At 23.0% G+C, this 11,754-nt stretch overlaps 1 long non-coding RNA gene across 1 annotated transcript; it reads right to left on the bottom strand.

Annotated features, from left to right (window-relative positions):
* Positions 1-4,011: 4,011 nt before the first annotated feature.
* Positions 4,012-11,051, bottom strand: LOC112716965 (uncharacterized). The gene is made up of 2 exons (XR_003160533.3): positions 10,688-11,051; positions 4,012-4,287 (listed from the first exon to the last, which is right to left on the bottom strand). It is a non-coding gene; the product is annotated as an uncharacterized lncRNA (long non-coding RNA).
* Between the last annotated feature and the right edge of the window lie 703 nt (positions 11,052-11,754).

The following is an 11,754-nucleotide window of genomic DNA, read 5'->3' on the forward strand; positions in this document are numbered from 1 at the left end:
TGAATTACTATAATAATGGCACTTATACAAAGGAAAATATCATAATAGAAATCTACCAAGAGAATATGAGAAGTGAGAAACAGAAAGCACCAACATTGACTAAGTGTAACGGTTATTGACCCAATGGATATGTCTTTATCAAACAATGATGAAATAAATTAGATAATATTATATTGTTAAATAAAAATAAAATTGGTCGTTTATATGGTAAAAGAAAAATGCTGTCAATTGTTATGTGACCAACAATAATTGTGTGAAAGAAAATTATATATAGAAAATTACTATTTAAATTAAAAAATATATTAAAGATATAATTACTAACGTTGTATCTCTTTATTAGTTTAAATTTAAAAAAAAAATAATTTTATTATAATATGGTATTAAAATTTTATGATAAAAAAATTTAAAATTTGATTTTTAATGAATTTTAAAAAATAAAAAATAGCATGAGTGATTTTACCAAAAAATTTAAGTTAATAGAAAAAAGCAACATCATTTAAGAATGAGAAACAAGTAACATTTTTAGAAAATAAATTGATAGCAATTATTTAAAATTATTATATATTATATAATTTTATTTCTTACTACAATTAACATACAATTGCAAGAGTTTAATAGAAAATTCAATGATAATACAATAAAATTGTTTGTTTTGAATTCAATTTTAGATCCAAAATTAATTATAAATTCTTTAATGTCGATAAAGTATGTGAATTAGTATAGAATGATTTTATCCAGATGATTTTTAACTATTAGGAAAAATTTTATATTAGAATGCAAGTTTAACATTATGAACTTGATATTCCTAATTATGTTGAATTAAGTAAATTGGACATAATTTCTGAGTTATATCAAGGATTAACGAAAATAGAAAAGTCTTTAATGTACCATTTGATTGATCATTTAATTCGTTTGTTATTAACTCTTTCTATTTGTTTTACCTATTACAATTGAAAGATCTTTTTTAATTATGAATATTGTGAAAAATAAACTCAAAATAAATATAGAAGATAAATTTCTTACTAATTATCTTTTAATTTATATTAAAAAAATTGTTGAACATTTAACATAAATTCTATTATCAATGAATTTTATGATGCAAACAATTGACGTGTATCACTTCGTTAGTAAAAAGGACACACATATTTTTTTGTATTTTAAATATATTCTCTATCAGTATATATTATTTGCATAAATTTTATTTTAATGTTATATATATTATTACTCCCCTCGTAATAATATTTTTGAATATGTTTTTAATATGAACGGTTATATCTCTAATAAAATAATTATATCAATAAAATACATTATATTCTCCACAATTCATTTCACAATTTATTAATTATAATTTTGAATCTTTTGAATATTTGTAAATTTGTTTAGTTGACCATAGAAATTAAATTTGCTTGACTAAAATAAGTAATTAATGATTGAAGGATACTAAAAATATAAATAATGAAAGTATAATAATGAATAATAATAATAAACTCTATTTGAGATAGACATGTAAGTCATAGGAACATGACGTTTCATGAGCTTGAGTGAAAAACCCTTTTATAATATATTAATGAGATATTAATATTGTTGTTTATATTCAATGATGAAAAGCTTTATCACTATTGCATTTTTGTATCTATAAAAATTCTAGAAGCCACATGGTTAATATATTTGTTTTTATCCCTTTTATTATTATTTCTAATCATTTGTTTCATAAATTAGTAATTGTAATCATTGTAATAATTGTAAATTTATATAATAATTATAGATTTATTAAATTAAAAATAGGTAATTAAAATTAATGAATGAGAGTGGATATTATTTTATTAGCATCATGATTTAATTTTTTGTATTAGTGTTTTTTATTGTAATTTAGATATTATTTCTTGAAAGGACAACATTCAAATTACCCTTAAACTTTATTGGAGAAAAATAATAGCTATTCTAAAATATTAATTCTGAAATTTAATAGAATTTTCTTTTCATTTTTGACAAGTTGCTTATGGAAAATTAAATATTGTATTCCCACAGTGTAAAACCAATAAAATAAATAATAAATAAATGAAAATTTTGTGTGCCCACTGCTTCCCACATTAATTTCTGAGATGGTGATTGCTTGATTGTATAGAACTGTATGTTCTTTCTTTGAGTCAAAAGATTACCTTTTGAATAATTTAATTTAAGAAAATTTAAAATATAAGAAAGTTTTAATATTTTAATCTTTATGATTATTTCTCATCGCTTGATATTATTATTATTGATTAAAAAAAAGTTAGATTTTTTAAAATAAGAAATTGATAAAATAAAAAATTAATCCTATTAAATTTGTAATTTCTATAAAATACGTACTCTATTAATTATTATATTAATTTAAAAATAATTAACTTCTCATTTTATTATTTTATTACCTTTTTCACTTTTAAAAAATCTTAATCCAATTTAAAAATATAGAAAACGACCTTTTTAACCGGAAAAAGTACCTGTGTTTTTTAAATAAAGATTATCGATTTCTAAATACTTTTATATCGTAAATCAACACAAATATTAAAGTTTGAATAATATATATATGACACTTTTGTTAATATGTATAAATATAATTCATAGAGCAATTTTTGACGAAAAAAATTCATCTTCTAAAAGTTTTTTATAATTATTTGTCTACAAATTGATCTTTAATCCCTTTTGAAAGACATTAATTAATTTTATAGTGATGTTTTTAAAATTTAATTATTTTATGATAAAAGTTTATCAAAAAATTATTTATCTAATATATATATATATATATATATATATAAATTTTAATTAAAATTTTAAAAACTTTTAAATAATAAAATTTTATTATTGAAATCAATTTAAATATTTACTCTTAAAAACAAACTAAATGAGGAAAGATTCACGAAACTGGTTTTAGTCAATCACATCCTAGAAGGTCAGGTCAGGGTTTGAAAGAAAAAATTAGAAGGAAGCATAAATAATGATATATAATAATATAATAAGAAGGTTCGGTGAAGATTATATTAAATTAATGGCCAAGTATTTTTAATTTATTTTCTACAAGTTATGATGCAATGAATTCATCAATCGATGTAACAAAAATGACGCACGTAACTTGGCCGCCACCCACTTCTATAGAGTTTTATTGAAGACTAGAAAATATGTTCATAACACAAATATAATCATAAGTTATTTATATATCGATAAAAATTGAAAAAAAAATTCCCGAGCGTCTAGAGTATCAATTTAGGGTATAAAATTGTATTTTATGAATTTAGATATTTTAAAATAAAAAATTAGTAAAATAATAAAACAAAAAATTAATTATTATTAATTTATAATTTTTATAAAATATATATTTTATTATTTTAATTTAAAAATAATTATTTTATCAAATTTTTTATTTTGAAAAATTTTGCTTGGTATCTTATAAATGATTTAGTTCGCTTTTGGTCTATTGTTAGTCAATTACCATTTATTGTTAGTCAATTATTATTTATTGTGTTTCTGATTTTTATTTTAGTCAAAATTCTCCCTACTGATTAAAAATAATTTCACAATTGTTATTTAGTTAAGTATTTTGATAAATTAAAATATTAAGAAATACTCGTGACGCTGGAAAAGAGAAGAAAATAGAAATAGAGTTTGTGGTTGTGATATTGGTAATGGAGGGTTGGAAAAGGAGCAACTAGAAGATGGTATTATTGGAAAAATAAATTGGAATAAACATTTTTCTTCCTTTTTTTTCGTTAATTTTTTAACTTACGTGCAGAAGGATTAAAAATAATTATCAGAATATCTTTAAAAGAATAATTATATTAGATATATATTAAAATTAATTATTAAAATAAATATATATATTAAAATAAAAATATATGTTAAAATAAGTTAAATTATATATATTTATAAAAATATATTAGTTTTAATATATAAATAATATTTTAAATAATAAATTATATAAAAATATATAGTAACTTTTTTAGTATGAAGGACTATTTTCTGTTACGGGGATGTTACACATCCATATAATCATGTAATTAAGTTGGTCTAATATTAAAAAAATTCAATACTATTAAATGAAACGTGAAATACACGCGCGCAATACACACGAAATCGCCCAACACTTCTTCTCCTCCATGCTTCTTCTTCTTCTGCGCACGCTCAGCGTATTTTTCTTCTTCGCATTCCTCATTCTCCTCTTTTTTCGCATTCCTTCTTCTTCACGTGTTTTCTCCTCATCGTCATTTTTTTGTTGTTGTTGCTGCTGTATTTTTTTTTGTCTTTTCCTCCTTCTCTCTGGTGAAGAAACAGTAGAAAGTGAGGAAGAAGAGTTTTGAATAGTGCAGAATGAACCGAACACAGTACTCATGGTGAACCAAAATCGTAATTACGGTGAAACAATTATATAGTGCTTAGAGAAGAAAACAGAACATATTGGTCTAATTTTTGTTAGACTCCTTTCTGTGGACCGAACCAAAAACATGAAAGTGATAAACCACCTCTTTAGTACTTACCGAACCGAAAAGTTACTCACATTTACTCAAAGTTACTCACAATTACTCACAGTTACATATTATCAATTCAATTGAATTCAATTCAGATGTAAATCACCTCAGTCCATTCAATTCACTTCAAATAAAATTAGAAATTTCATTCCATTAAATTGAATTCAGAATTCAATAGTCCAAACCTCATCAAATTGATGCGTTTGAGAAGAATCATTAAAATCGCACTCATTCAACTGATTTGAAGTTGATTCATTCATTGTTTCAATTCAAAAGTGTAGATTGAATAAGAAAACAAAGAAGATGAACGACGAAGATAATTGCATTGAATCAATCCAAATCCATAATATAGAGAAGAAAAACGCAAAAGAAGAGAACAACGAATTTAATTAGATTGAAGAAGAAGAAAAAAAAGAAGAGAAAGAAGAAGAAGAGGAAATTTGCATTGTATGAAAAAATTTACGTTGAGAAACGTTAATAATGCAGAATAAAGATTCGTTATATAAATTATAAAAGACAAATATAAAACAAATAGAGGTATGAAACGTGAAATAAAAATTACTTAGGCGCCATCTATATAATTTTTATATGAATATAAAATTTTTTCTTTTCTCAATAATAATAATAATAATAATAATAATAATATAATTAGTGGTCAATTGATCATGTACTACTTACACGTTAGTTTTATAAACCTAGCTACAGGCACTACAGTAAACTACCCGTGAGGATAAATACAGCGGATTATAACCAGCATAACTAACTAACTAATCACACATACAAAACTGAAGTTCAAAGAAGCGGGAAAACAGTTAGTTAGTTAGCTTAGTTCATTTTAAGCTGCGTTTAGAAGGGACGTAAAAATGGAGAGATTGAGATTGTGAGATAGAGACGAATAGACAAAAATTAAATTAAGTTTTTGTATTGTAGTTTAGTGTAGAATATATTAAATTGAATTATGTGTTAATATTATATTTAATTTAAGATAAATATGGAGATTGAGAGAATAAATCTAAAATTTAAAAAAAATAAAAATATTTTTTAAAAAAATATTTTTTAAAAAAATATTATTAAAATTTTAGTTTTTATTTTAAAAAATTTCAATTTCTTATATTTTTATTTTTTAAAGTATTAAATAGACTAAAATTTTGTATCCTAAAATTAAAATTTTTGTTTATCAAATACAATTCTAAATTTTAGTTTCTCAGTCTAAATTTCAATTTCTAAAAGCAAACGCTAACTAAGGATCAAGTCACACTACTAGAAACAATTTTACCTCCTAAAACTCCAAATATTCCAGAAGTTTCTGAAGAACAACAGAGCAAATCATTGCTATATGAATAGAACCTTGGTAATTTTAAAAACATGAAAATACACATTACAGGACCTTGAAAAGTAACTTTGTATAGTTAATCAATGTCTAATAAATCACTTTTCATGAATTAAGAAATCATTATTTTACATTATAGTAAAATATAGAGTTGATAATTAGTAGCACTCAACTATATATCATCTTCATCATTTACAGGAACTTTATTAATAATATTGAGATCCGTGCAACAGGAAGTTAATTCTGTCATCTGATATTGTCATTAACACGATTTTTAAATTGGTTAATAAAATGAGTATCTCAAACTATGACGAACAGATATAGAATACGACACGATAAAATATATGTTAAACAAGTATCTGTAAATATTATGTTCAACATGCTAATATAACAATTCAACAAAATATTCATATTCTATACATCTCAAATGACCTATTTGTTATTGGAATAACCATATAATATTATGAGTGTAAAATTACCTATATAGCCTTGTGAGGGTGAGAATAATGAAGTGCTCTGAACCAGGATTTTTAATCTAATATATATATTTCATTGAGACACCAAAATAGCACTTGAAACATTTTCAAATGAAACTATATGTGAATGAAATTGAAATTATTACTTTGTGAGTTTCTAAAGACGTTAATTATTTAATAAAATACTAGATAAAATTAGAAATATTAGGAGATTAATATTTGTTATTAATATAAGTTAATATTTCGAATTAATACTACTCTTTAAAATTTAAAATTTAAAATTTAGTAAAAAAATTGTTTTGGCCAAGTATTAACGAAAAATAATTATGTTATATATATACTAAAAATTAATCATCAAATTAATTAATTATTCGTACAGAATATATATTAAAATATAAAATACACACTAAAAATAAATTAAATAATATATATATTTATATACAAATATATAATAATTTATTTTGTATCACATGATATTTTTTAATAAAAAATAATAAATTTAATTTATCAGGTAACAATTAACATTGTTGAAAATAAAAACTGATGTGAGTAGCAGCAATGTAGCATAAATTAAAGCATGAGATTATGAAATTGAGAGTGAGAGAATAATTAGAGAGGTTAGTTTATAAAACTCTTGTGCTAATTATGAAAGGCAGCAGCAATTTTTGACAATTTGACAACATTCACCGTCCTTCACGCTAAGTGGTTTGCAAAGGCTAATTATTGGATATAACTTTTGCTTTGATAATTAATAGGAGTAGCTGATAAATATATAGTTAATAAAATGAATGAATTTAAATTTAAGATACTTTCAAATTAAATCACATCAATGATTCGTGGTTTATCATGGTCATTTCTTATTAGCTAATTGTTTCCAATGAATTGCAATGCCTAGTATAGGCTGGAAGTGAGTCGAGTAACATCAAATTTAAATTCCATTCACGAAAATTAAGTTTAGTTTACAATTCGGTTCATTAACAATTGAGTCTATTTTGTAAGCTCAACTTCGGTTTAACCAAAACTCACGAGCTAACTCGAACTCACGAGCTGCTTCAAATAATAGAAACATAATCTATAATTCTATATCAATAAATTATAACTTATATATATTAAAAATTAAATTTAATATATTATCTATCTATTAATTATAAATTTTTTATTTATGTCTTATATTAAAATTATATAAAAAAATGACTATAAAATTTTAAATAATTAAAAATATTAATATATATTGTAAACCCTAAACCAAATATGACATCAAAGACAGAGAAAAAAAAAATAAAGAAGAAGCTAATTTATCTATTCATACTCAAAGGAAAGCACATACACTAAAGAACTCAAATAAAATTATTAAACATACTTCATTTACTAACTTGATACATTAGGATGTATTGCCAAAAGCCTACAAAACTTTGATAAAAACCTCTCTCTCTCCACAACAAAGGTCGAATCCCTAATAACTATGCCAAGAGAGTTGGCAAGTTGATAAAGTAATTAAGGTAGCGTTTGTTTTCGGAGACAGGACACAGAGATATAGACAGTACATCTTTAAAAAGTATTTGGAAACAAAGACATGGACACTGAACATATTGTTTTCGAAACAGTTTTTTATACTTTTGTTCACTCTTTTACGAAGGACAATGATGGACACGAAAAGAGGGACACGGACTGTTTTTATGATTTTTTTTTGTCCACGGTGCTATTTTTTATTATTCCAATGTTATCCTCTTCTTATTTTTCTTATTTTGCGTGTTCTCAAAAAGTACTTTTTTTTTCTCCATGCTCTTTTTCTATTTCTACGTTTTCCTTCTTTCTCTTTTTTTCTTTAGGTACTCTCTCTTTTTTATAGAAATTTTTACTGGATTGGCTAATTTCTTTTTTCTTATCATTCTTACTTCAACATCATTTTAACCTTATATTATATTATTTGATTTGTAATAAAAATAATAACAAAAATAATTAGTCTTGAGACTTTTAAAAGATAAATATTATAAAAATAAAATTGATATTTTAAAATGCTAAAAAATAATTTATAAATTGTAATTGATTTTATATAATTTAAAGAAAAATTAATTTTTTGAAAAGAAAAATAAAATTTTAGATAAAAAAATTAGTTTTCTAAATAAAAATAGATTTTTATGTGAAAAATTAATTTTTTTCCATGTAAAAATGGATTTTTTTGTAAAAGTGATTTTGTATTTAAAATTAATTTGGCTTATTAACCTAAACGAAATTTTTTATTAATCAAACTCAGATTTATTTTTTTTGTTAATATTAATCATATGTATTCCTACATATTAATAATAAATTTAAAAAAAATAATTATATTTATAAATTTTATTTTAATATAAATACTATTATATAATTTTTTATTAAAATTTTTGACTGCTTCAAATATTTTTTTCAAATTCCTACTGTCTGTACTCCTATGTACTCTCATTCTTTATTAAATTAATTTATACTAGAAAATTTAGAATCACATGGTTATTTTAGTCATTTCATATAATATTTTAGTCTTGTCTATGTGTATCCAAACATAATACTGGATATTACATTAGTGTCCTATCCATCATATCCAAACACTGTACACAAAACATAATTTTTAATGTCTCTGTCCTATTGTCGTCTTTGTCTTAGTGTCCTGTTCTGTCGTGTCTCTACAAACAAACACTACCTAAGATCTCACATTAATATTTTTTATTGTAAAAATAATAATTAAGCTATTAATATATAATTTTTGAACTTTTTATCGTATTTCAAAAACTGATCCGTCGCTGATCTGAACTTTATTTAAAGATTTATCATTCGTTAATAAATTATTGCATACATATATATACAAAATAAAATTTAAATCTCGACGTTTATTTAAGCAGACAAATAAGTAACTACTATAAAAAAACATATAAATTAATGTAATTATTTTTAATTAAATAATTTATTAAACAAATTATTAAAGAATCTAATTATTTTTATATAGTGACATATTCACGTGAATAATTGTTAATACTTAAATAAATATTTCCTTAATAAAGAAGAAAGTGGAAATTTGTGGACTCTGGGATAGGGCACCGACATTCATCACCCGTCCTTTACGGCAAATAATGGATGATAAGAGTTTAGTTTATTTGGTAATTCATAATTAATGGAGCACACTTTAGCAGCTACATTATAAATAAAAAATATTTGAAAAATAATAAAAATAATAAATAATATTACATAACCAAATTATTTTAATTAATAACTAAATTTAATTAAGTTGGTCTAATATATCTTAAAGATTAATAACAAAAAATTTTAATTGGAGAAAAAAAAAAGAAGAGACATTAGATAAAAGAAAAAGAAGAAAGACTTGACTAAATAATTATAAAAATAATTTGTTCACCTAATATTTTTTTTTAAAAATTAACCAAAAGTAATATAAAGTTATCTTATTTTATATTTTTTTATTATCGTTGAAATAATTAAAAAAATTAAATATAATAAATATATAATTATAAATATTACATGTATAAAATTATAAATATAAAATAAAATAAAATAAAATAAAATAATTTCCTAACACATTACCCATATTATAATGTTTATGGCATTCATGACAGAAATATTTATCGTCAAGTATGTTGATTAATTTTTGGTTGGTTATGATTTATAAGTAGTTCGTAGAATGAATAGATGTTCATACATTTAGTTAGTTGGATTAGCTAAGTAATCTTTAATAATATGAATTAAAAATAACAATTATAAACATTTCGGTGCATACATTATTACATGTAATTTATGAACATGCAATAATAATAATCTATCTGCAATTATTTTTTTTAGTTGACCTAAAATACCCATGCATCCCAATCAAAGTTGGGTTAAAATGATGAAAAATTATTAGCCATTCACAAATTTAGGTTATCACAATTACATGGCTAAAAACTTGTGGCATCAAACCAAACCCTAGCTAGTAGCTAACACAAAATATTAATAAAGGCATAAAACTTGATTATCAAAATTTTAATATAATCAACAGAAAATATTATTGATATGCACCAAACATTCATAAAATATAATAATATAAAAAGATTATAATAAATTTAATATATAGTTTGACAGCTTTTGGATATGAACATGGCTACCAATGAATAATAAGCCAAAGCAATAAGATTTATGAAGAACCAACTCAATCCACTTCCATAGGAATAAGATTAAGTAAGAAAAGTGATTAGGTTGGTGTGACAGAAAATCAAATACTTCTTTTCTTTAAATAGAATTATTACAAGTAAGAAATTATATGTAATTTTACTTAAAAAAAATGAATAAATAAACAAAGAAGATCTAAAGGAGTTGAAAGATGGTAAATATCTAAATTTAAATATAACAAAACTCATCATTCTTACCCAGTTGTGTTGTCGAGAATTCGGCTTGAGATCACGAAGAGGGATTAGAAGATGTCTTTGCAATTGGATCTTATTGTCATGATGTCGATGTAGATATAGATTCTCGTTTTGTCTGAGTCAATGATTTCGGATCAAGTCAAAAAGAATTATCTCCTGTCTAAAGAGGTGAAGTCTTTTTTGACCTAATTGAAGATCATCAACTCCGACAAAATGTAAGTCTATATCGACCTCAACTTCATGAGAAGCAAGAAGGAAAGAAACAATTATAAGTGGTTAGAAACCTAAAATGTTTCCAAATTTTGTAGTAAATGGAAAGGAATAGAGCAACCTGCATGACACAAGATGCATTGATGGCATAAGAGGCATTGGCTACATTACTTGTGCTGTATATATAATCACATGTGGGGTTGTTTAGTAATTTTACTATTTCTAGATTTAGGATTTTTTTTTTATTTTTGGAATGGGCTTTACAGTAATTAAATATTTATTATTCCTTTTCAGTATTTATTTTTCAAAATTCTTTTGCACACTTCTTTTTCTTGGGTTTCATTTTGTTCTTTTTTGTTGTTTTCATTTTTCTTGGATTTCAATTTTAAATTAAAACAAGAAAACATCCACACATGATATAAATTTACAAAATCAGTGATAATTAAAATCATCTTTCCATGAAGGATTGAAGCCTTGTTTTTTATCCCTCCCCTTCCACTCCAACACAGAAAAGGCTTTCCCACATGAATGATATTTACTTCTCATTGGAGTTGCTCTAACTGTTAAGGTTCTTATACCACACGTTGTTGATACTGTGTTTTCTTTCTCTGTGCACAGCAGGATTAAAGTTATATTTAATCATTTTTCATTTATAAGATTGCTGCCTCTGAATGTTTGTTATTTAATAATTTTGTAAGATATATAATTTCCTATTATTTTATAATAAAATTACATGAGATAATTGGAACCAAAATTACTCCCTTGTCGTTAAAAATGAAAGTTCCTCCAACATTAATTTCTTATTTATTTTTATGAGACATCATCTCACAAATACTGATGTGGCTGTATATAGGGCTTCA

This window comes from Arachis hypogaea, chromosome 10, assembly GCF_003086295.3.
Source record: "Arachis hypogaea cultivar Tifrunner chromosome 10, arahy.Tifrunner.gnm2.J5K5, whole genome shotgun sequence".
NCBI lineage: Eukaryota > Viridiplantae > Streptophyta > Magnoliopsida > Fabales > Fabaceae > Arachis > Arachis hypogaea.